General features: G+C 37.8%; 1 long non-coding RNA gene across 2 annotated transcripts in view; it reads right to left on the bottom strand.

Moving 5' to 3' along the window:
* Window positions 1–20,253, bottom strand: part of LOC111941289 (uncharacterized) — a 96,533-nt gene extending 76,280 nt beyond the window's left edge. The window contains exon 1 of one of the 2 annotated variants that reach the window (XR_015280718.1): window positions 20,123–20,253. This is a non-coding gene — a long non-coding RNA (uncharacterized LOC111941289). The remainder of the gene's footprint in view (window positions 1–20,122) is intronic. The other variant, XR_015280719.1, reaches the window with a different exon arrangement.
* Between the last annotated feature and the right edge of the window lie 5,077 nt (window positions 20,254–25,330).

Below are 25,330 nucleotides of genomic sequence, written 5' to 3'. Positions count from 1 at the left end.
AGTATCCAAGGAAGACTTTCAGGATCCAAATAAATTACCAGCCATAAAGGTTGCCTATTGAGAAGCTATTTAAGCAATTACATAATTTAGCAAAAGCAAAGCAAAATTATTTTTTTTTTCTTACAAATAATGGAAGACATTAAGATCTGCAGGGTGTACAGGTCTGCTTAGCCCTCAGACAAGATTTTCACAATATGTTTGTGGTAATTAGAATATCTTATTAAAACTAATTCCCCTCCAGTTCTCTCACAGAAATTCTCCAAGCAATAACTGTAGTCTTGCCAAAGCAAATTCCTAAATTATATCATTCTCTTTTGGGCAATCCCCTACAGAAATTACTTGATCAGTACTGAAGAATCCTACAAATGAAAGGGAAATGTATTAATATTTTAAAGCTCATCAGGTGCAGAAATCAGACAAATCAGTTTCTCATTTGTTTCTCAAATACTCCCTTCAGATTTTGGCATGCTTTCCCAATGCTACTTATCTCCCATGGTATATTGAGTTTTATAGCTTTCCTTTTTTTAATTGCTAGATTTTCAGAATTTATTTTGTTATTCTTTCTCATATGTAGACCTTTCATTTTGGCTCATTTCTCTAATTTGTAATGGATATTTTCCTACTGCTCCATCTGTCTTCTCTTGAGGTCATTAATGTAACAGTCCCTGTTATCATACTTTACAAGCCAAAATCTATTAACACAATGGAAATGAATGGTATAAATACAACCCACATTCACAAGTATCCTGTATTACTTGGAAAACAGAATGAACTAGCAGTATTCACCTGAGGACCATTCAGAGGGCATTTCCCAACCTTTATTGAGTAGTCTTCATTCCCTATTCTTCCTAAAAGTGCAGTCTTACATGAGAAAGGAGACAAAAGAGATTTTAAGCTCCAAATGAACATTTTACATCCATTCCACCTTTTTTCCTTGTTCTCTAACATACTTTTTAGCATGCATTTGTCTTCTACTTAGTTTTACTTTTTTCCACACCGTAATGTCTTTCACTCTAGTACCAATAACTGTCAGCAACAACACACTAATTTGTCTCCAGCTAAAAATCAATACATGGCCTATGGTTTTTCAGGCTGTCTGTCTGATCTCCTTTGCTTGTAATCTTGTCCAGTGGTCCACAGAGAACTCATCTCACCTTGCTACTGCCCATGCCCTCCGTGTCTGTGCTGTGTTAGCTTCAGCAAACAAATTGCCCTAATCCCTTAGAACAACTTTTTTTTTTTTTTTTATCTCCTAGGGAGATGAAAATTGTTTTAGATTGCCCTGCTCAATATCTTTTTTCCTATGTAAAGTTCAACCTCAAACTCCATCTATCTGCCTTCTATAACGAGTTGACTACTTGCAGCATTTTAGTACATAACCTTCCTCAATTTTGGTATGCCACCTTCATTCTTCCAGAAACTTCCATTTGTGCTGAGTGACTTTCCACTGGGAAATTAATTTCTTTCTTGAGGTTTAATTCTGAATCTTTCAGAACTAAGTATTTCAAACTGTGTCATGTCATTATTAAGACTATCATGAAATCAGTTCAGGTACAAGGATCTGTTTCCCTCCTGCCTTTTCCCACTCTCTCTGCACACCCCAGCTTGACGATTTCTTTTCTTTAAGAAACCAGCCTAGAGCTTTGTACTTGAGCCAGTGATTGAACACAATCATGGTGTTGAATATTTCTACATGTCCATGTAGAATGTTTTGGTCAAATATTTTGGGGAAGATGTGGTCAATGCTTTTATTATGTATACACAGAGCACGTATGCCAGCTCCAAGGGCAACTGAGGCAGTAAATTCACACTCAACACAGCAGAATCTCTGTGATACAAACTAGAGAAGAATCTTTACAATCCCACCTGTAACTACTTGTAGTTTGCTAAAAAACTGTTGAATGATAAGCATTCCTTTTTGTGTTTATATTTTGAGACCTCAGAAGATTAATAACTACACTAAGCAAATACCACTTTTCGTCTTGGGGTCATATCAATACAATTTCAGGGGACTCATTTTTTGGTCTAAAGTTTATTCATTGTTTAGACAATGTTTTAAGACAGAGAATAGAAATTATATTCATGGGACAGAATCCTGTCTTGACTAGACACTGTGAAGAATGAAAATATACTGTTACCCAAATCATCATCATATGAGGCAATAACTTGATACAGACAATGTGAAGCACTGCTCTCACTGAGCAGCCAACTTTTATTTCAATGCTAAAAGCACATATCAATTGAAGAAAATACTTTGAAACCCAGCAAAATGGGCTGGGAAATTTCATGGGATTAATTTTTTTCAGTAGATGTGGTTTTCTGGAACTTGAAGTGGAATGCAAAGAAATTATGCTCTCCTAACATGCTTTAACATTTTCAGTTTTGTGCTTTCAAAATTTAAAAAATAAATAAATAAATAAATACATTGAATGTCACTGCCTAGGATCTAGGATAATATCTAGGGCTAAGATTCCTACCAGCAGGAACAAGCTGGCTTCCAATTCTTATCATCTGGTCCAACATCTTACAGTTTTCTATAAACTCTCTGTATTGATCTTTTTCCCCACTTCTGATTCTGACTGCAGTCACGTTATTTGCCAGCTCCCTGTTCACAAATTTTACATGAACAGTCAGAAAAGATCAAGTCACAGTGGGGAAAGAGAAAGCCAGCATCAACTAAGTACCTCTCACCTCTTGCCTTTTTCAGTGATAAAACTGAAGTCATTGACTGCCCTACTTGCCTGCAGTACAGCAGGACACAGTTCACCGTGAAGTCCCTTAATGGGTCAGACCATTAGAGTGCACAACTCAGTGCATTCAGGCATGTATCTCTCATACTAATTGCTTCCAATCAAATAACAAGATCACTCCAGACTCTAAATCATTTAGGTTTTTTTTAAAATGCCACTGCTAAGGCTCTTTGTGCCATTTTCAGGGTGGAGTTGCTTCATGCTGTGATATGCTCTAGAAATAAAACAAAAAAAGAGGCTAAATATAAAATTTCCCTTGAATGTTTGCAAAGAAATGTAATCTGTTTTCTTAGCAGTTGTTTTATTTCATCTGTATCATATGTATTTTTTTGTTAAAGAGAATGGTGCTGGTCAAGGGGCTTATGTTGTTTGAGTTCTTTTAAATTTATTTTTTGGTTTGATTTGGAGGAGGTGTAGTTTTGTTTTATAGGGGAGTGGGCTTTTTTAGTTTGTTTTTTCTTAATTTGCTTGTTTGTTTGTTTGCTTGATTGATTATTCTTTCTGTTGTGGTTCTGCTGAGAGAGCTGCAGTTCTGGGGAGATGGTTACATGCATATGAAACACACAATGCTTTCTCTAAAGATGCAGGACTCTGATCTACTCTCTTCCTCTAAACTCCTCCAGCTACCTCTGAGGATCAGAAGGTTTACATTCCCCATATCCTCATAGAAGTTCAGCTTGTTTAAATCTTTTTGTGATTAAAATGTATGCTATTTTATTCACAACTTTGTTTTTCAGCAAAAAAGTATCCCCCAGTGAATAAATCCACCTCATCCTCATCTTCCCTTCTGCAATCACATTCCTGCACCTCTGAAAGTCTGGGTAATGTCAGGTAGCACAAGGGCTGAGCAGCGACCTTGAGCAGAGATAAATTCCATTACCTTCTCCGTGGTCCTCCTGCACTTACTGTAGGCAAGGCTTCAAGTGCATTAGCAGAGAACAGAGGGAAGCTAACAGCTGAATGGTAAAATTCTTGCGGCACTTTTCTCCCTTTGTCCTGCTAATTCAGGGGGCTGAAAAGACATGGTTACACCTAAATTACAACAGACAACCCGAAGCTGATAAAAATGTTGCATATTCTAACTATTGCACACAAGATTGCTTTAAAAAAGTGCTACCTACATAAACTTTTTGAATAATCACTATCAAACAACAAGCAGTCATTAAAACACCCAAAAGGTAAAATTGTGAGTCCAAATTTCTTAAAATTGCAAAAGTGGTTTACCTCCCAGATTCTTTTCATTTAGCCAAAGTAATAAAGTCACTCTGCTGATAGTAAAATATGCAACTCTATATTTTGCAAATTTGCATTAGTAATAATGCTCTGAAAAACAGAAAGAATATCCCTGCTGTTTAAAGTGTAGTGTTTATAATTTATTTTTTTTTAAATTACATGTTTGCTTCACAGTATTTATGAAATATCTTTTTAGTATAGGTGTACAAAGAATAACTATGATAAAATTCTGACTAAGGTCTTCTCTTAGGTAATATGTAAGTTGCATTTTGCTGATAGAAGGGAATATATATCTAATTATATGTATAATCAGGACCTAGGTACCTGTTCATGTGTTCATATTAAATATACTTCATATATGGGCATATTTCAGCACATAAAAAAGAAATTTAAATGCCGCAGACACAAAACACCTCATAAAATATGAAAATATCCACCCACCAAGTGTGTAAAGTCTCTTCTTTGAAGAATCAAAGGTTGTAAATAGACATTAGTTTCAAGCCTCTCAGGAACTATAAGCAGGGAGGGGCTGTCTCTCTCAGCCAGAATGAATTTTAGTTTTGTGTACAAGCTGTAAATCAAGCAGTGGTCTTCAATGTGGCCACACTCAGCTCTCTCCAAGGCTGTGAGAGCACCAGGCCCTGTCCTGTCTGTTCAATGCTGGAGTGAGGGCTGCTTCCAGTGAACAGTGCTGGGCTGTGTGAAACACAGCTGTGGGGGTGTCAACAGGAAAACATCAGTATTCCAAAGAACAGAAATTACCTTTGTTCAAAACAGCCAGAGTAGAAAGGAAATTAATGTATTTAAGAGAAGGCAAACCATCAATATATTAGCTGCTGGGAGGGCACCTGAGGGCTCCTCCTGCATATTGGACTCTGATTTAGTGAGGGCTGAAGATGATGCTGTATCCCTGTAACTGTTGCTTTGTCCCTCCACTCCTTTCCATTTTTATCACAGACCTTTTAATTCGTTAAACTGCAAGGAAACCCTGTGAACTGGAAGAGGCCCCAAATTGTTCAGCTAGTGCAAATAACGTTCAATGTTGACAAATTGTCTTAGAGTTCTCGGCTTAATATGCGTAATCTGTGAGGAACCTCTCTCCTGACAAGTTTTCTGCCATGACCTTCTCGCTGCAGGTTTTAGCTGCCAGCCCCTCAAGCCAGAGGGAGGTGACAGCATTCCCCCCGAGCCCAGCAGTGCCAGCGCTGACACCATGTACAGCTGTCAGGGGTGGCTGCAGGCAGACAGCCTCCTTGGCCTGTGTGTGCTTCTGGTATCTCCTCTTTGCAGAGATTTCACACCAGCCTGCCTTGAAAATGCTGGCACAGCAAAGGCGATTTTTCAGGATGCACAGACAGGAACGCCCTCCTCAAAAACCCAACAATCTCCCACTGTGACTCCATGTTATCATCCCAGATCTGTTTGAGGCAGATTGATCACTTGCAATAAACATGACAATTATGTCTCAGACTTCATCTATAGTTCTGAGATGACTTAAAGGCCATCAAATAAATCATATTGCTGTAATTAGACATAACATACAGGTGGCTACCGTAAAGCACATGTAAAATAAAATTTTTGCTTTTTTCAAATTCCAAAGTTTTAAGACCAGAAAGGATCATTATGCCATCTGCCTGTTTATCCGTTATATTTCATCTGTGTGGCACTCAACAGAATCCATTGCACTTTTTTTTTGTAACTAAGAGTATGCTCACATAGTTACAAATGTGTGACTTACCTCGTTTGAAAAAGCCATCATACCCCAGAACAACATTCTGATCCTAGTCCATTGCAATGCCTTGGGTTTGCCACTTTGTAGCACATTTGCAACAAATTGCTCTGAATTTAGGATTAGTTTCGATGCCATTACGCTTTACAGCCAAGAGCTCATAATCTCTAAGTGTCCTACATCTCACACCTGCAATCATATTCAAACATTCTCCAGAAAGGAATAACTCCTCACTCAAATATAGAGAATCCCTCACTTTTATTGGTAGATTATTTTACTGGATAATCAGCATCATTAAAAATGTGCTGTATTAGTCATTTGGATGTTACTGGCTCTAACTTGCAGCAATTCACTCTTGTTATGCAGTTCACCAGTAGTTTAAAAGGCTCTTTAGTTTCAGGTAGTCTGTCCCCCTAAAGCACTTGCACACCATAATCAAGCTGTCTCTTCACTGATATGATGAAGTAAATTGATAAAGCTCTGTATGTTACTCACTAAAAAAACAATTTATCTTGCTCTAGAGTGTGATTATTTGCTTTCTCCAATTTTCCATCTATTTTTAAAGCTATGGGGAAAAAAATCATCTACATAATATTTATGGACAGTGATTTCACAATTCACACCTAGATGTTTATGTGCTTTTTTTCTCCCGACTATTTCCCTGCTTATACATGTAAATATCATCTCAGAATTAAAATCATCAAAGTTCACACAAAATTATTTGTCTCCTATGACCTTTAATCCTTCCAGATCACTGCTTTCAAGAATATACATGACCATTCTGTATAACACAGTGGTATGGGTTTTTTTTTTTCCTCTATGTATTGTCTCTTCCAGGAGTTGAAATGGTTTTGTTCTAATATCCTAAATGTACCTCTGCTGATCTGTCTTGATTTAATCAATCTCTTTCTGGTGTTGGAGGTCATAAACTGTGTGCAGTATCTTGGTGTAGACAGACTAGTGAGTACCAAACCAGTGGAAATAATCCTGTCCCTGAACTGACTGGCTAATTCACACAGTCCAGTTGGCCTCCACAGCTGCCAGAGCACACTGCTGGTTTCTGCTCAACTTCCTGCCCACACAGATCCCAAGTCCTTCTGCCAGAGCTCCTCCCAACCACGCAGTCTGCTGGAGGGGTTATCCCTCTCAGGGGAAGAATTTCAATTTTTCCTTGTTGAATTCCTTGTTTTAAATTTCCCCTAATTTGGCATCAGCTTCGAGCTTGACATAAGTGCAGCACCTCTGTTCCTCCAGGTTACATAAACATAATCAGCACATATCCCAGAGCAGATCTCTGCAGTAGTCCCCCTGACACTGGCATTAACCAAAATCCCCTGAGTCCAACATCCAGCCAGGGTTTCCTGCATCTGGTACCAGACACCTGCAGACAATGAGATTCTTCCTTGGCTATGAGAGTACTGTATGAAAGACAGTCAAAAGCTTTGCTAAAACAGAGGAAAATGTTACCAACTGCTCTCCCCTCATCCACAAATCATCCTGTCATATTATCACACAAGTAATTATACTGGTGAGGCATGGTTGACCCTCAGCAGATTCATGCCAGTGATTTTCCAGCAGTTCTCCTTATCAGTGTGGCTAAAGTTGTGTTTGAACTAATATTAGGTTAATTATAACAACTTCCTAAATGACATTCTTATTTTAATACCTACATTGAGGAAAAATGGAGCGAACTACACCCTCAACACATTTTGAGACAAAAAATCTTGAAAGGAGTGTCTGAAACACGAGCAGGTTTTGTCACCATTCAGATAGAACTGAGGAAACATGGCAGAAAATTTAGAAAGACAGGAAGGAACCACGTGAAATTAAACAAAGAGACATGAAAAGTTCTGCATCCTGGGAAGAATAACCTGGGCACTGGTAAATACAAGGAGCTGATGGCCCAGGAGACATCCCAGCAGAGAAGGACCTGGGAGCTAGTGGTCAACAAGCTGACCATGAGAAAGCAATGCTCCCTCTCTGTAAAGAAAGCCAGCAGCCTCCTGGGCCAGGGAGATCAATCTTTTCCCTATCCAGCATCCTGACTTACAGTTCTGGGCTGTCCAGAGTAAGAAAGACATGAACTTACTGGAGCAAGCCACACACAGGGCCACAAAGAAGTTTAAGAGACTGGACTCTCTTTTCTATAATCATCATTTCTATAAGCAAGGAGGGCCATTACTCTTTACCCTGAAGAAGAGAAGGCTCAAGGAAATCTTGTCCACATATACGAATACTGGATAGGAAGGAAAGAGAGGAGGGAGCAAGACTCTTCCCAGACTCTTCCCACCAACAGAACAGTTAAAACACATGAAACTATATGTGAACATGAGAAGATACCTTTTCCACTGTGCAGGCAGTCTTAACACTGGCACAGATTTTTTAGGAAGATTGTGGAGTGTTTTTCTTGGAGATATTCAAGATCCTTGACATAGTCCTGGACCACCTACTCTGGCTGATTTTGCTTGCACAGATTGGTCTGGAAGAATTCAAGAAGCCTCTAATTCTAAATCATTCTGTCATTCACCAATTTTAGCTTAAAATTCCATCTTTTAGGCTAAATGAATTATGTATTCTTTGATTTGAAAGTATTTTCTTGTCATATAGTGTCTGCCTATATCTTTTTAATTGACATTACCTAATGGTGAGAGTTGCCAGTATATTCATGTTGAGAAGCTTATGGTCAGAGCTGAGGTGCACAAAGACTTGGGTTTAAGCACTTACAGGTTATGAAGACTGGCTGTGGCATTTCCAATCTTTCACAGAATCTTTTCAAAATAATACTAATGTCTTAAGTATTTCTAATCTTGTGATTTCTTCTCCAAAGTAATTTTGTATTCATGTAAAATGCAATTGGCACTTAGTGAGATGGCTTTTGTGTATGTGTGTGTTGGGAAGGCTTTTTCCTGGTGTGGTTTTAGACCCAGGATTAATTTTTCAGGAATATAGTTGTTAATTTGCAGTTTTTATTAGATATAGACATGACTACCTGAACATATCGCTGTTCACAGGGGAAACAGTCAGACACAAGACACTCTGCCATAAATACACATTCTCCCTATGGGACAATTACACACAGATGATCATGGCTGTACAGTTGTACTTATTTAGTTATTTAGAATTGTTTCAGCTCCCCACTGTCTCCTGTAGATCCCTTTTTGACTTATAAACACTAAGACTGAATCTCTCAAAGCTGGTGAGTTGAGATATGTACTAGATTAGAAAAAAATCTGAGTAGAAAGGGGGTTTTGAGTATTTTCTGATTACTTTAAAAAAAGCCAAACAGGTACATCTACTTTCAGAGTACCTCCAGATACGTTTGCTTGACTCATCTTCCTTTCAGCCTGAAACTACTCTCTGTTAACATCAGGGAAACAGTCAACTTTACAATCCTGTCCCTAATTTCTTTCTCTAACAGACACTTTGTTTCTAGATCCATTTGATAACCCCAGGTATCAAATTTTCACCAAGTGAAACTCCAAGCAAATCCTACTGACCTCCTCTTCCTTCCTTTCCATGTAGGAGCAAGGCAGTTCATGTGATTTACAGCACTGCCTTCCCTGTTCTGGTTGCTGAGCTACCACACATCCTTCCCCTCCCCTCCTCCTCATCCTCTACTCCTCATTCCTGGTGCCAGCCCCCAGCACCACTCAGCTCTTCCCACACTTCGAGATTTCTCCACACACTTAATTGGCTCTGTGGGTCTCTAAATTTCCTGTCAGAGCAGCTATCTTCTCTCCTCGTCTTGTAACCACCAACCTTCTCTCTAATAAAACAATCAAATCCTGCATTCAACTTTCCAAGTACTCAATCAGTCTCCCTTGCCCTTTTCTACCCTCTTCACCCTTGCTCCATAGTCTGCAGAGGCTATTCCTTTTATATATCTAATGAATAAGAGTCTGAGAGTTTGTAAAATTTATATAAAAGGTACTAGCTAAGGCCTTATTTTCTGCCTGCTGTAAAAGAGGAATCTGACAAATCTGTTTTGTCTACTTACAGAAAAAACTGTCAAAAAAAGTTTGGTAAAACTGACCTTAGTATTGCACATATATGAAGTGTGCAGACATATATATCTTTCCATCTGTATCTACTTTTTCTGTCTAATCCATGAACTGATGGATATAGAGATGATCCAGGCTCAGAATAACCACAGGAAATGCTGATGTTTCTGAAAGTCTGTGAATCAAACATTTTGCAGACAACTATTTGTTTGTGGATCATAAACTGAGAGCCACCAGCAGGGTGGCTCTATCAGATATCTATACATATATATTTTTGTTTCCATTATAATTAATTTTCAGATGCTTTCTTATGTTTCTTAACCATAAGAAACTTTAACTTAAGATGCTTTCTTAACCATACAAAGATTTAATATTATTTATTTATTATACCAGTGGGGTTTTTTTAAGATAGAATATTTTAATATTTCCTGAGAGAAAAATGAAAATTATCTGTTCAGTTAAACCATTTCCTGTTCCCCTTACTCCATTTACATACAACAGCCAAGGAGCAGAAAGAGTGCCAAACAATAAGGAATATACACATTAAATACTTATGGAATATTACTGAAGATATTTACTAATGAAAGTGATACCTCTAGGAAAGGATATTTGCTCCTTAAAAATCAACTTCTGAGTGCCTGATTCCTGGAAACTTTTTTGTTGCCCAGGATGCAGGGTCCAGACTTCTCACAGAGTTCATGCAGTGGGCATGACCTGTAGATGATAATTCCTTGTCTTTTTTCCCCAGCAGAAGTGCAACACTTCCTGTGGAAGCAGGGCACCTTCATCTATCCCAAAACTAATCCCTTGTCCTTTTTGAGGAAAGAGGCAAACCTTTCCTTGGGGCAGCCTGGCACTGCCCAATCTTTCCCCAGAAGGAAGTCACTGTCTGTATAGCTGCTGATGATAACAAGTCTCTTTGTCACTGACAGATGGGTTTAAAGTGAGTTAGAAATTCTTACAAATCCCTCTGCTCCACACAAAGCAATAAACTGAACAGACTCTGGATTAAATAATAAATGTATGATTATGATATCTTGGAAAAATATGAAATTAGTGGTGTTGCAAGAACATCTCTTATACTTGTCTTTCAAGTAAAACATAAACTGAGTTGCTTTAATACATTTATTAATAAGTAGTATCAATAATTAAGAAGTGTCAATATCCTTAAAATAGAAAACATATTTAGACTGTTTAAGATTCTCATTTACAGCTCAGAAAATTACTCCTTTTTTTCTATATCTCTGAAAATTCTTATCTAAAGAAAGCGTTTTATACATATATCATTTCCTTCTCTGCCTATAAAGTCTTCCTATAAAGTCATAATCCCATTTCTTTAAGTATCCTAAATAGCAGTCACACAAACAAACAAACAAACAAACAGAAACCCAACTTTTATTTTTTTTTCTTTTGCTTTGAAAGTTTTCTGGAATACAGTGAATAGCATTGTAATTTTTTTTTCTCTTTCAGTTCACACTGACTGCTGAAAGAACTGGAAATCTCCTATCATAGAAATGTCTGGACACAATAATGCAGTAATTCGTAAAGCAAGATTAATTCTGCTGTGACAGAGGGAAGAAATTAGTAAACAAATCACTTTGAGAATGTATAAGAAAAATGTGTTCTCAGAGCCCCTTTGTTACAACACAGACTGAAAAAAAGTGAAAGCCCCTGAGTAATAATATGGCTACGAGAAGGGGGAAGTGTTTGCTATGCAGGCTGAAGCTGGTCAAACAGATGGAAGACTCTACTGAGTCCTTTACCAGCCACATTCCAGCCTCTAAATGACAGCACAAAGTCTGGACAGTCCCTTAATGGGACATCTGTGTCTCTGAATTTATTGCTGCCATACCACAAGATCACATGCTGGAACAGCCCGAGACACTGCTTGGACACATACCTGATCATCACTGCAGTATTGTTCTTGCATGCCAGAGCTTTAGAGGGAAATGATTAAATGATATTATACACCCACCACTAACTAACTGCTCGTGGCAGAATGGGGATTTTTGAGTGGCTGGCAGAACATGATTGTAGTCTAAGTGAAACAGATTTGGTAGAATAGTTTCAATTATGTACCTAAAGAAAGGTTCTGGACTGAATACAGCCTTATCAAATGCAGTTCACTGGGTCTGAAAGCAGCTGTAAATTCAGTGGTACTAGGAACTGCAAACCATGTAATTTGAAAATGTTCATCATCCAGTATGCCCTACAGAATATAGACAAGGCCATTTTAGTGAAACAAGCAACTCGGAAATGTCTCAAAGTGATGGCTATTCAAAAAGGGGTGAAACAATTGTTGTTACCTATTGCTTTAAAAGCCCCACAATTTAATCCAAACACTTGCAGTGCTGTGAGGCTGAAAGTTGAACAGTTCCCATTGTATTTACTCCCAGGCCCCATAAATTTTTGTCATTTTAAGTGGTAGAAAGGCTGAAATAGATGTGATGAAAAACGAAAATGTGCAAAACCTGCCAAGCCCTCTCCCATGCACACAGTCCTTCATGGCTTATTCTGAAACATATGCCATTGTAAAACTGTTAGGAGTCTCTTAAGATCCCTGAGTCCAGCAAATTAACAGCCTGCACCACCCCCTGAATATAGGAATATGCAAGAGAGTCCTTTAAGAAATAGTAGAGGAGTGAGCAGTAGGAGTGCAGGAGTTCAGGGGGGCATGCACAAGGAGAAAAAAATCTCCTGCTGAGGTTTCCAAATACAAAGTTTTCTAGTAAAATCACTGTATTCATCTAGTGGGAAAAAAAAGGGCCCTAGAAAACTCCCACAGATGTCTCCTAAATACTGGCTTTGTTTTAATTCCAGCAGGGAAGCTAATTTACAGTGATGCTTAGGGCACAGGTGAACTAAGATTTTCTGGATCATTAAATGGAGGGAAGCTCAAAAAGGCTGCATACCTCCACAGTACTTTCTCTGAGGCCTAAATGAGGATTGGAAGTTTTCAAAGCTAACTGTTCAAGTGAAATGCTGGAGAACACATATGTGTTGCATTTAGAAATATAGTCAACCCATTCAGCTCCTCAACTTCAATTAGGCTCAAACTGCTGTAAATCAGTGGTTTATGGTGACAAAGAATTGATTTCTTCATAGATGTACTTTCAAGTTTGTTAGGTATTCTTAAGAAATTCTATGACCATAGAAGAGAATTCTGCATAAGAAATTTACTTGTCAATTTTTTTTTTTTTTGTCTCAGCTGGCTTCGCAGTTTAAAAGGCAAAGAAAAGGAAAAAATAGAAAATTATCTTTCAACTTTCCTCTTGAGAGTACAAACTTGAGTTCCTCATATTTCATCAGGTCTGATAGGTCAGTGTAGGATAAAGGCATGATGTCCCCCTTGCCTTCCCCTATATATTTTTTATTATTCAAATCCCTTTATTATTCAAATCCCTAAACTCTCTCATGTTAATGGTTGGCAGGAAGACACAGAGATATTAACAATCTACAGCAAATTAACCAGACTTGCTTTACTTCATTGTATTTATCAGATGCATAAATTCTGGGGTCATTTTTCCCCAGATAAAATATAGACAATACTTGATTTAATATCAATACCCTATGCTAGTCCTGATCTTCTCCTGAGTTTTGTATTTAATTTTTATGTGATATATTTAACAGAAATTTCAAAGCATAATAAAACTGCTTTGTCCTCATTACATGAGGTAAAATGGAAGGTTTACAGACCTGCTGATTCTTTACTGCAGCTTTATAGTCCTGCTCATTGCTGCTTCAGAAGCCTTTGCTCCCACATGTGACAATCCTAAAGGCAGTTCCATTGGGAACAGAAATACAGAGAAGTCAGAAGGGGCTGCCTGACTGTACTGGAATCACCTGCAGTCAATGCTTATGGAAAACAAAAACTTGTACTTCCAGCTCATAGCATGTAATTAGAGCTAATTAGTTGTCCATAGCAATAGAAAAAAGGAGCTTCTCTCTTCTTGAAAACGTTGTAAATTACCTGAAGAATTCATGCACTATTACATTTTACTGTCCGCACATTATTTTTAAATCAATTTTTAAGAAAGGACATATCAGAATTAGGTGCTCATAAAAAACAAACAAAAAAAAAACCACAAATGAAAAAAAAAACCAAAAAAAAAAAAAACAAAACAAACAAAAAACCCACAAAAAAAACCCACCAAAAAACCCAAAGAAGCAACAACAGCCACCCACCCAAAAAAACCCCAAAAAAACCCAACCAAAAAAACTTGGTTCCTAAATTTCTTATTATAGCACCCCCTGCTAGAGCAATCCATTTATTGGCTTGTGAGCTAGTTGAAAGACAAACTTGCACAGGTTCACAGTACTTACAAGAGTCTGTTTAAAAGTTAAGGATTTTAAGCTTTGGGGTATTTTTCATGGGCCTTTAGGGAGCTGGTTCAGGGAAAAAAGTTGCAAAATATCTAAGTTTGAAAGTAATCTAAGCACTGCCTGAAAGGTTTAGAAATCCCTGTTCCTGGAGATATTGCTTGCTTTGTACTTGTCTCTTCAGAGTCAGGAGTCCAAAAGATCTTATCAGGAGACTTCTTAGAGTTGGCATGAAATATTTCAGCAACAGAAGTGTGAAATCTCATGGTGAAGAAAGTTTGGTGGTCCTGCCACAGGGAAGGTCATAGGTACACGCAACATGCAATTCCTGTTTTTGGGTTTTTGTGCATATTCTTGATCTCCAAGTGGCAGATACCCCTGTAGCTCACTGAGTATGGCACTAAACAAGGCACTGGCTGATCTGATTTTAATTTCTGCCTTCTGTCAAGAGAATATTCTCACACCAACCTCAAATCATTTGATTAGTGGAAATACACTACAGTGAAGCAATAAGGCTAAAATAAATAAAAAGTGTTTCAGAATTGCTGTAGTGCACAAATAACCATATACTATCTGTGTGCAAAATTTAAATGGTTGTAAGGTGTCTTGAGAACAGGAGTCAGGAGTTTCAATCATCATCTAAGTGGCTTTCCTACTAAGAGTTGCATGTCTGACTGATGAATTTTCCATTGCTTGGAATTTTGTATCAGGCTTGGATGGCAGCAATTTAAAAGCCTTAAAGAAAATAGATATGGGGATTAATAGCTAACATAGTTATTGGCAGTTAACAAAATTAAGATAATGGACGAAGTCATAGAAAAGTTAATTTTGCTGTCTAGTTTAAATGCAGTGGTAAGTTCAGAAAAAGAAATTTATAAATTCTAATACTAACATCAAGCCAATACAAAGTATTAAAATGCAGAATGTTTTTTATTTAGATAATACATTTGCAGAAGTTCTTCCTTTAATTCTTTGTATGCTGTGCGTATTGAGGTCAGAATACTTACAGTGTGGACCCATCAATCCACAGAAGCTTTCAGAAGTCATCTTTATAGAGAGGTCACTTACAAATCACTTGCTAAATTAAAATGCATAGTGGCTAAGATGCATTTTTGCATCATCCTCATCATCATTGTAATCATCCTCCTCCTCCTCCTCCTCCTCCTCATGGTATTAAACAAAACAAAGTGAACTTGATGATGACTGAGTTTTGCTAACAATTTGTTTTTTCATGAGATGAAGGACTGTGGAAAAACTCAATGCATCCTTTTACTTGTAGTATTGCACACTGAGCCAGTCTGATAAATCTACTTAGTAGAGTGAGGTAGCTCAGATTGAATATGAGTAAGAATCTCTATACACATAAGAGATGGTATTCTCCCTTATTTTCCTCATCTCTCCAAGGAGATTTTTTTTTTAAATCAGTTCATTTTATCTGATAAAAATATATTCAAATTTCAAATTGCAGTCCAGTATGGCAAATATGTTCAGAAATGGTCAAAAAACTTTTTGAAATTGTTAGCCTTCAGGAACACACATAATCACAGACAGATTATATGCAGGTGCTTTATTGAAGTGCACGGCAACTAGGGGTATCAGCAACCCAAATCTAGCTCCATTGTCTTTGTCCAAAGTGCAGATATTTATTGAATTTCAGCTGTAGCAGTAATCACTATAACAACCTTATCAATATTGCTTCATTAATAAATCTTCATTAACTTTATCGATATTGCTTCATGAGAGTTAGCTCATCCTTGTACGAACATGTACAAATCTTATCTCTGGGTGGGTATCTTGGAGACCCCAAGTACCAACTCCCTTTACCGTAAAAATTTCAGCTTGCTAGACCATCCCTAATACCAAGCATTCTTCAGACCTACCTCAACAAGATTTTAAGAAACATTTTCAGAAACATTTAACCCCCTAGTAACAATATTAGAAAAATTGTATTAGAATGCCAGTTTACCACAGAGCCACCAGATATTTTGTCTAAAAGAAAATGGAAATTTTCAAATTAGTCAGATTTTCACTTGAGACAGAATTTTGGAGCAGCAGCAATTTTTTTTTCTTGACCAGGAAATACATGCATACACATACATATATATACATACCTGTGTATACACACACAAACACAAAAAAAAACCCCAACAAAAAACCACAAACACATATATTACTCCTCTTTTGTTGAAAGGACCATATGATATAAAAAAAGTTTCTCTGTGACAGAACTGACAAAAAATATACTTTAAATTTTACCCCATAAAAATCATAAATGTTTTGGGCTTCTGGAGGGCAATGAAAGCAGGTTAAAAAGTTGCTTTTCTGTACAAGCCTTTACTGAGATTGGGAAGAACAAGGCCTGGAACTGTTGTCAGTTTTCAGAGATACAATGGGGGATTTTAATTGCCATTTGTAAAGAGGAACAGCTAAAGTACTTCACAACATGATTCTAGAAACTGCTGGAGAGGGTTAGATAATGGCCAGGGAGATCCCACTGATTGCACAATGATTACATCAGTCATCAGACACCTAGAGGTGTGACAGTCTGAACAGTAGGGAGATATGCTTTGAAGGATAAACAGAAAAGGAAATGATAGCACTCAAATGAACAGATGCTGGTTTATTCTTTTTCTTTACTTTTCAACTGGAAACACAATTTATTTTCTAGTAAAAATAATAAAAATGTTCATTTATTCCACATGTTTAGAAAGAGGGAAAAATGAATTCTGGCAGAGAAAGATAAATGGTTTTGTTTTGTTTAAATTGAAATACTGTGGATGTCCTAAAGCTATATAGGTAAATGCAAATACTGCCTGCAGTTACATAATTTCATGTTACTAGTACTCTCTCAGTAAAGTAATAGCTGATTGTATGTTTTGGAGACCTGAGGTTAGACTATAATGTGATACTGGTAATTTGTAAAACCTGATATCTCCTCTGAATGCTGCCTTCCCCCTGAGGCCCTCCACAGACAGCTGCTGTTTTTGTCCAGCCAAGCCAGCCACACTGTCACCCCTCTCTTTTTCTCTGTTTATGTCTGAAATATTTGCCAAATCATTGCCCAGAATTTCTCTGCCATTGCAAAGAAGCTAAAACTTACTCTCTGAGTCTCTCGGGTAACACATAAAAATCAGATGTGGAAGTAGTGAACATAAAGGCTTATTGTAAGTATATGCCATTTTCATTAGTCCCAAAATCTCTATGCCTAATGAAAAATGCCTGGTATAACCCTTAGCACATACCATGTGCAACTTTGAAGTATAATAAATAAAAAGTCCACCACTGAACATGCTCTTATAGAAGCTTCTAATAATTGAAAAGGTAATAAAATATTATTAGAGGATTGGGTTGTTTACAGCTATTTTAATCTTTACAAAGGAGATGTAGGGAAAGAAGGAGACACCCGTGCTTGCTGCATACATTATTTCATATGGAGATGGCCACAGAGGTAAGGAAAAGGGTACAGGGTGTTTGTGAGACATCTTAAGGAGTTTTGACAACTTAGTAGAGATGAAGTAGTATGCACAGAGTTTACTTTCAAACAGAAAGTTTAATATTTGGTTTCAAAAAAATATTTGGTTTCCAAAAAACACTGCTCAAAAGCACAAGATAATAGGTCTTTGGATTAGTGTACACAGAAGATGCTTCTAATCAGGTTATTTCCATGTGAATCACCTGGGCAACTTCTTGCAAACCACACAGATGGGCTCAATATAAGCACAAGTCTTGACCACTTTAATAACTTTTTTCTACTTCCAACCTTAAACTTTGCCCCATGTAGAAAGGGTGACTCCCCTCACAGACACCTTCATATTGCAGAATTTTGGCTTGACCCTTCTGCCTTTAGCTTTTGCAGCAAATCTCATTTCTGCGTTTTTTCACTGGGGCCAAAAATCTCATTCTGTAGAGAAGATGTTGTTTCTTTAGTACTACCTTCAAGGATTGTCCTGATTTTTAAAACTTGTGCAGCAGGTCTGTCAAACTTGTTGGAAGTATAGACACTATATAACACTTCTTGTGTCAGGTCTTTGCCTTTAGAATTCTTATGAAAGAATGTTAGTAAAGGTCTTAGAATTTAAAGAGCTCCTGTATCAAAAAGTCAACAATGGGCTGAAAAGCTATGGTATTTAGAGGTGAAATTAAAGTGTAGCTGGTAGATCTCATTCTAATTGAATTGGTGTGCTGTGAGTGGTTCTGTATTTTGGTCTATTGTATCAGTCCTGAGTTGAAACCATTTTTTTTCTTTTCTTTCTCTCTTGAATCTCACATGTAACAGGCTGGTAGTTTATTGAAAAACGTGCTTTCAAAGTGCTGGTATAGTGACTTTACTATTAATATTTTCATAAACGAACTCTCCTCTAAACACTTTTTTTTTTTTTCTGTTCTAATGCAAAATAAAATAAAGAGTTTTACATGGATAGAACATAGATAGTTTCAGGAGTTTTCTGCAAGCAAAATCTGCAGAGAGAATTGCATTTAGCTGCTGAGGAAAAGCTACACTCAAAGCCTTTGTTGATTTGATGCCTTTATACTATAAGACAAAAAAAATCTTTACTCCAGTCTGTGCTCACTGTGCTGGTTTATAACAGTGAAGACACATAAGACTGTATCTATGATTTTTAGAAATTATTTCAAAGCTTGGTAATAGTTGATTTGGAACAGAAATCTGATAAATAACCTGAACTTTCAATTCTACTTTGTTAGACTATCACACAGCTAAAACCAATATTAAAATGTATCAAGGAAGTTACTTTTTACTGTGACTATGATCAAAATTTACAACTACCTCTGCTATTATATTAAAGCATGGTAAATATTCTCTGCATCATAATTTTTCTAACAATAAGACTTGTGATATACAACAAATAATGTTATGTATGGTCTGACTACAGATGAACACCTAAATTTCTGGTGAGGTTGTATTGTTTCAGCATTTCTCTTACAATCTATTTTTTTAAATTCCCTTCCCTTCCCACTTCTCTTTTTCTTTTCTTTTTCATTTTCTTTACTTTTTTCATACATTATAAGCATCCTTTGCTCAGAACAATAACTCTGTGTTAGGAAACTGAATGAAATGTTTACAATCAAAAACTATAGAATAAAATTTTATCTCTGGATACTTTTAAGAATCTAATTTGAAGAATGAAAGTAATTTTAAGCGAATAATGAAGGTAGTATCTTTTTTATCCTTCCTTTCCTCCTATCACCTGTTTTAATTATTCACTTGGATGTTTAGTATTAAATTCACTGTATCCTGTATAGCTCATCTATACTAGATGAGCTGGTATTTTGTTCAAGGGAAAATGAAAAGAAAACCTTCTTTATTTAAAAACCAAGCAACAGTGAGCAGCATTTCTAGAATGTATACTATTACATTTTTGATGTGGGGCTAGTGAGTTTCTGTGTCAACAATTTTTATGGCCTGATCTTTTCTGTGTCCACTTACTGATGAGAGAATTTTCAAGTGAAAGTACTATTATGGGGATTTTTCTTGAAGAATTTTAGATGCTAGTCTCAAAATTAGGTGACTTGACATCCAGAATTTTTTCCCCATTCACTTTGGGGAAACAAAGTGTGATTCAGGAAAATAGGTGATGTATTTCTTCAAACTGTACTCTCTAATAATTTCTTGTCATCATTAGAGGCACTAAGTCCATTAAGACAGAGATGTAGATCCTGAGATTAGCTCATTTAGTCAGAACATAGTGCTAATAATGGCAAGGTTGTGGATTTGATTCCTGTATGAGGCAGTCACTTAAGTGCTTGACTCAATAATCCTTGTGGGTTCCTCCCAGTTTAGAATATATCAGTATTTCTGTGACTGTGGCATGGGTTTCTTCCTTTCTTTTAAAACTGGTGCTTTCCTATATGTGTGTACGAAAGATTATGCCTATACAGGGAAAAAAAAGTTATGTGAATATACTGGTGTCATGAGGTGAACTTTACCTTTAAGGTGGTTTTGGGAGCTAAGGAAGTTGAAGTTGCTGGGGACTGAAAGGAGTCCCTTCTCCTGACCAATTATTGGTCATTACTGGGGATTGACAGCAGTTTTGAACCATTGAAAAGGGAGATCAACTTGTGAACCCTACCTTAAGATGTAAAGTCAGGGGACTTTGGCTCTCTTTGTTTCCTGGCTGTGAAGGGTGGTGGAGCTCCAGGCCTCCAGGCCATGCGGCCGGGCGGGGGCTGGGCTGGGCCCAGCGGCTCCCGGCCGGGAGATGGGGCCTGCGGGGGCCTTTCCCCGGGCTCGGGCCGGGCTGGGCCGGGCCAATCTCTGGCTCGGCTGCAGGTTTTGCTGTGACTGAATTTACTAGAGACTGCCGAGTGAAGAAAGAAAGAGGCTCTGAACCTGCAGAGGGATAAAGCGGCGACTACACTCTCCAGAGCAGCCATGAGGAATTTTCTATCGCAGATGGCTCCAGCTCCTGTTCGGCAGAGATCACAGAGCCATCTACAAAGTCTGGGCAAGATTTTAAACTTTTCATTTCCCAGATGAGACTTGCAGATTAATCTTTTTTTATCCAGAAAAGGAAAAAGAGAGTGATCAGCATGAAAAGAGACTTTATAAACTACCTGTGACAAGAAAGAAAAGAAGCTTCAGGAAAGGTAGAGAATTAAGAAGATGCTTTAATTAAGATGAAATATTTTTCTGTTAAAGCAATCGAGATGGACAATGAAGTCCTGAAAGAACTCCTTTAATTCATGACCGTATATAGGGAGGAATAAAGTGTTCAAAGTGAAAATTTTGAGTAAAAAGTAGAGTGATTGTGATATAGTGAAGTGCTGGAAACAGTGAAGTGAAAATTTGAAGCCTTGGGAGGCAACGAGAAAAACTGTTTTCTGGTGAAGCTCACAAAGACAGATAAAAAAGACTTTTGCCTTTGAATAACTCATCCTTAAGATGCCATCCCTAGACTCATGGCCCATACACACCTCAGAGTGATGTGAAATGGGAGGAGTGAGCTCTGATAACAGCAGCTCTGGGCAGCTGACATCAGGGTAATAGAAAACTATAACAAAAAATAGTTTTCTTGTGAGAAACTCCATAAATTAACAGGAAGAAACTTCTGTTTCTCTACAAAGACTGGTGAAAAGACTGTAGCAGGAATTGGGACTGTTTTAAACACCAAAGTTCCAAAGTTTTTGTCTCTGTTGTCATGTGAACAAGGGAATAGTGGGTAGATAGGGGATGAAAAGATTTTTCTGGAAGTTTATTCTGGTGTTCTCATTATTGTAGTTTGTCAATAAACTTTCTTCATTCCTTTTAAGTTTTATGCCTGTTTTGCTCTTGCTCTAATGCATATCTCACAGCAAGAAATAAGTAATTTTTTTGTTAGTTACTAGTTTAAAACCACGACAACTGGCAAGCCCTGGACAGGCTGTGAGTGAGGCTGAGCTGCATGCAGGAGGGATTTGCACAGGCATCAGAACCCATGTTCCAAATTCAGTCTCCTGCACGTGCAGCAGGGAGCTGCCAGAGTGAATGACCTGTCTCGGTCAGCAGGTCATTCAATATTTAGCTTCAGGTCAGTAATTTTTAAAAACTTGGAAAATTTAAATATTGAAAGAGTATACAATGGTGGTCTTTTCATCAGTTACAGTCTTTTAGTGAAAGCAGGATTTCTTTTAAAACTGTGTCCTGTAGTCATAGTTTTGATGAAGAAATTACTCTGTGGCTTTCTACAGTCTGTGTTGCGAGCCTGTAGGATCGCCATTTCCCCCTCTGGCCTTAAAATCCATTACACCATTCTTGATAACTATTTTTGCCAAATGCCACAAAGGAATGAAGGAAAATTTAAAGGTCCCAAATCCCTTCTGCATTCCCTGTGACAGTTTTACAGATACCTGGCTAAGCTTTAACATTGCAGAATCACGGAATAATGGAAGGAATGAAACTGGGAGGGACATCAGGAGGTCATGTCATCCAACTTCATTGTTCAAGCAAGGCCACCTTGGCCCAGTTGCCCAGGACAGTGTCCAGGCAACTTCAGAATGTCCCCAAGGACAGAGACTCTACAACATCTCTGGAAAACCACTCTGCACTCTGTACAAGTGCTGGGTCACCCTCAAAATTAAAAAAGTACTTCCTGATGTTCAGAGGGAGCCTCCTGTGTTTCAGTGTGCCCATTGACTCTGATCTTGTCACTGGGCACCACTGGAAAGAGCCTGGCTTTGTCCCCTTTGCACCCTCCCCTTAGGTATCCAGATTTATTAATAAGACTCTCTCTGAATGCTTTCTTCACCACACAAAACAGTCCCAGATCTCTCAGCCTTCCCCTGTATTAGGTATGGTCCGTTCCCTTACTCTTTTTTGTGACATTGCTTGGGCTTTCTCCCATATGTACACGTATTTCTTACGCTTAGGAACACACTACAGGGTATAGTACTGTTTCCAGGGATGAGGCACCCACAACATCTTTGAAAAACCCAGTGTTGCAGTGTTTCACCAACCACATTGCAAAAGACTTCTTTCTTGTATCTAATCTAAATAAAGCTTTAGTTTAAAAAGCCAAAGAAATTCACTATCATCATTAAACTGTTTGTTCTCTCCTGTTTGCTCAATCAGCATGAAATGTTTTGCTCTGCCTGCTGGGTTTATCTGCATTCACTGGAAATCCTGGTGAATGTGGCAGCGCAGTGATATCAATATTCAGGTGTATGTACTTATATCCCTTGGAGGTGTAGTGACAACTGGGTGTTCCAGTGTAGGGAAACTTCCTGAACACCCTTACAGTGACAGCACACCTAGCTAGTCTGATATTTTCAGATAAATGTCATTATGTTTTTAGCCTGATGCTCCTTGAGAATATCAAGGTGTCTTAATTGTATTAAGTAGCTTAATATTTTACAATCATCTTAGTTTCAGACAGAACTGAGTCTTTGGTTGTATATTTAGCTGCAATCTATCCATCATTCTGGTACATATACAAGCACATAGATGTACCTGTCAGGTAGGGTATATCTTGCAGGTATGTAGGTGCTGATCTGATGTGTATATGCACAGAAATACACACAAATACATGTCAAATTATGTGCATCTGGAAGCCATGCTCTCAGTGCTTCCTTGCAAGTCAATGTAGAGATGACCTCTGTACCCTGAGACAAAGGGTACAAAGACCTTAGTAAGTTTAAAAGGGTGGTTTATGACACTGTGATTTACCTTGGATGTGAAAATACACACTTTTGAGGAACTAATTTTGTTTCACAAGTGAATGGCACTTATTTCATCAGCTAAGAGATTAAGTCATTCTGAGACAGGAAATAAACAGTGAGAACTTATCTGAAAGCGCCTCAGGCAACAGATTCTCTTTCACTTAATAGGTAGGGACTGACTTTTCTGACATATGCTGGATGAAAATGCAGCCTGTTCCGAGGAAGCTAATTGGGGTTTATCACAGCAGCAAGCTAAGATGGAATAGGTGCCCCCAGAAGGAAGTAGCAGGATGTTGGTCAATAGTGGCTTTGCACTTTTGCCTGAGTGCTGGGCAGTGCAGGCAGTCACTTACCTGGCATGGAGCCCTGGGACCTGCACCCTGCACCCCACAGAAGAGGGCACCTGACCATGCAGAGGCTACCACGGCTCCTGGATTTCCTCTCATCACTGGACTCTTGTCTGCTCTACCCAATGCTTGCATGTAAATAACAGTTTGGGAGGGTTTGATGACACTTTAATTTGCTGGTGTGTATCCACTTTGCATTCTAGTTCTGTCTTTGGTGGGACAGTCCTCTTGAGGGAATTAATATTCCTGCTGTAAATGGGCTGTGTGAGGCATGCAGGAAAAATATGGTCCTGACTGCCAGTAAGAAAACATAAGAAATAATAACAACAACAACAACAACAAAAACAACAACAACAACAACAACAATAATAATAATAATAATAATAATAATAATAAAGTATGTTGTAGTTTTCAGTCTTTTCAAGGAAAAAATAACTTTGCTGTCCCAGGATTGTGCTGTCATGGGGCAGCTGCTGCACTTCCATTGCCCATTGAAGTTGTTGGGCTACTATCTAAGCACAAGTGGCTATGGAAGCCATAACCCAGTGTTTCTTTGTTATTACAAAGACTGACTAACAGCCTTTATTTGTGTTTCCCTCCCTTCTTTGCTCTCATTGGGCTGGTTGTGGTTGGGTTTTTTGTTTTGTTTTGGTTGGGAGGTATTGGGGGGGGGGGGGGGGGGGGCACATTACTCCCTCTTTTTTTTTCTTGAATTTTGGCCAGGCAACCTGGCAGACCTATTCTTTCTCCTACAAACAATTGGCTGCTGATTCTTTCCTAACACGACCAGACTGCAGTCTGATTTTTTTTTTGAAGGAATGATCTTAGCTGAATACCAAATGAGGCAGAATAGTATCTTGAACTGTCATTTTTAAATTTTTAAATAATATTTGCTCTTTTCCTTTCTTGTTTTTATAAAACCTGTTTTTTACTGGAACTTCATTAAGCTGTGGAGTGGTTTATAAACTCTCATAATTTTCATCTTCCAGTTCACCAATAAGAAAAGAAGAAGGAAAAGAAAGGAAGGATTGTATGCTCTTTTCTGGATGAAAAGACATCTATTCAAACATCTATTTAAACAAAAAACTTATTTTGCAAAAAGGTTTTGTGAACAATCTTTAAGCAGTTTCCAAGGCATATATAATGATGCTCAGTTCCGTGTTTCTAGCTTGTATTTCTTACTGCCCTCTTACTTGCCATTTGTTTTGCTACAGCATAACTTCCATTAATAATAATCTTGAGGCATTTATTTTATTCCTTAATGCAAAATTATTCCTTAATTTTTTTGTATCTTAAGGTCTCTCAACATTTGATACCATCAGAATATTTCCATGTTCACTTTTAGAGTCATGGTGCCCAGAGAGCCACAAATAACATGAGGCAAGATCATAGTGTATGTGTTATTTGGAAAAGTATCTTCCTCTCTCTCTTTCTTTCTAAAAGCTATTTTGAATTATTTTAAAGTTCAGGCGTTATCTCTAATAATAGCTATGATTTTGAAAAAATTATTATCTTTGATGGCTAAAGGATTAGCAAACCATCTGCTTCAAGTTTTAAATATGAAGGGGAACACTCTTCCTGTGTCATAAAAATGATTAGGAGAAAAAATTATCTAAGGATAGATCCACACAAAACACCACTTTCAACAGAAAACTGACTTTCTCCCAGATTCTTCTAATTAAGTTTCCTTGGAGGCTGTTTAGAAAAGAAAGTATGATTTAACTCTGATTTCCCAAGTAGACAGTCCAAAATTTGCCATGTATGTCACAAAACAGGATAAAGTTGTCAGTGAAAGCT

Source organism: Cyanistes caeruleus, chromosome Z (genome assembly GCF_971803275.1).
Source record: "Cyanistes caeruleus chromosome Z, bCyaCae1.hap1.1, whole genome shotgun sequence".
NCBI classification, from domain to species: Eukaryota; Metazoa; Chordata; class Aves; order Passeriformes; family Paridae; genus Cyanistes; species Cyanistes caeruleus.
The sequence above is the reverse complement of the archived record's forward strand: the minus strand, read 5'-3'. Positions and strand labels throughout refer to the sequence as shown.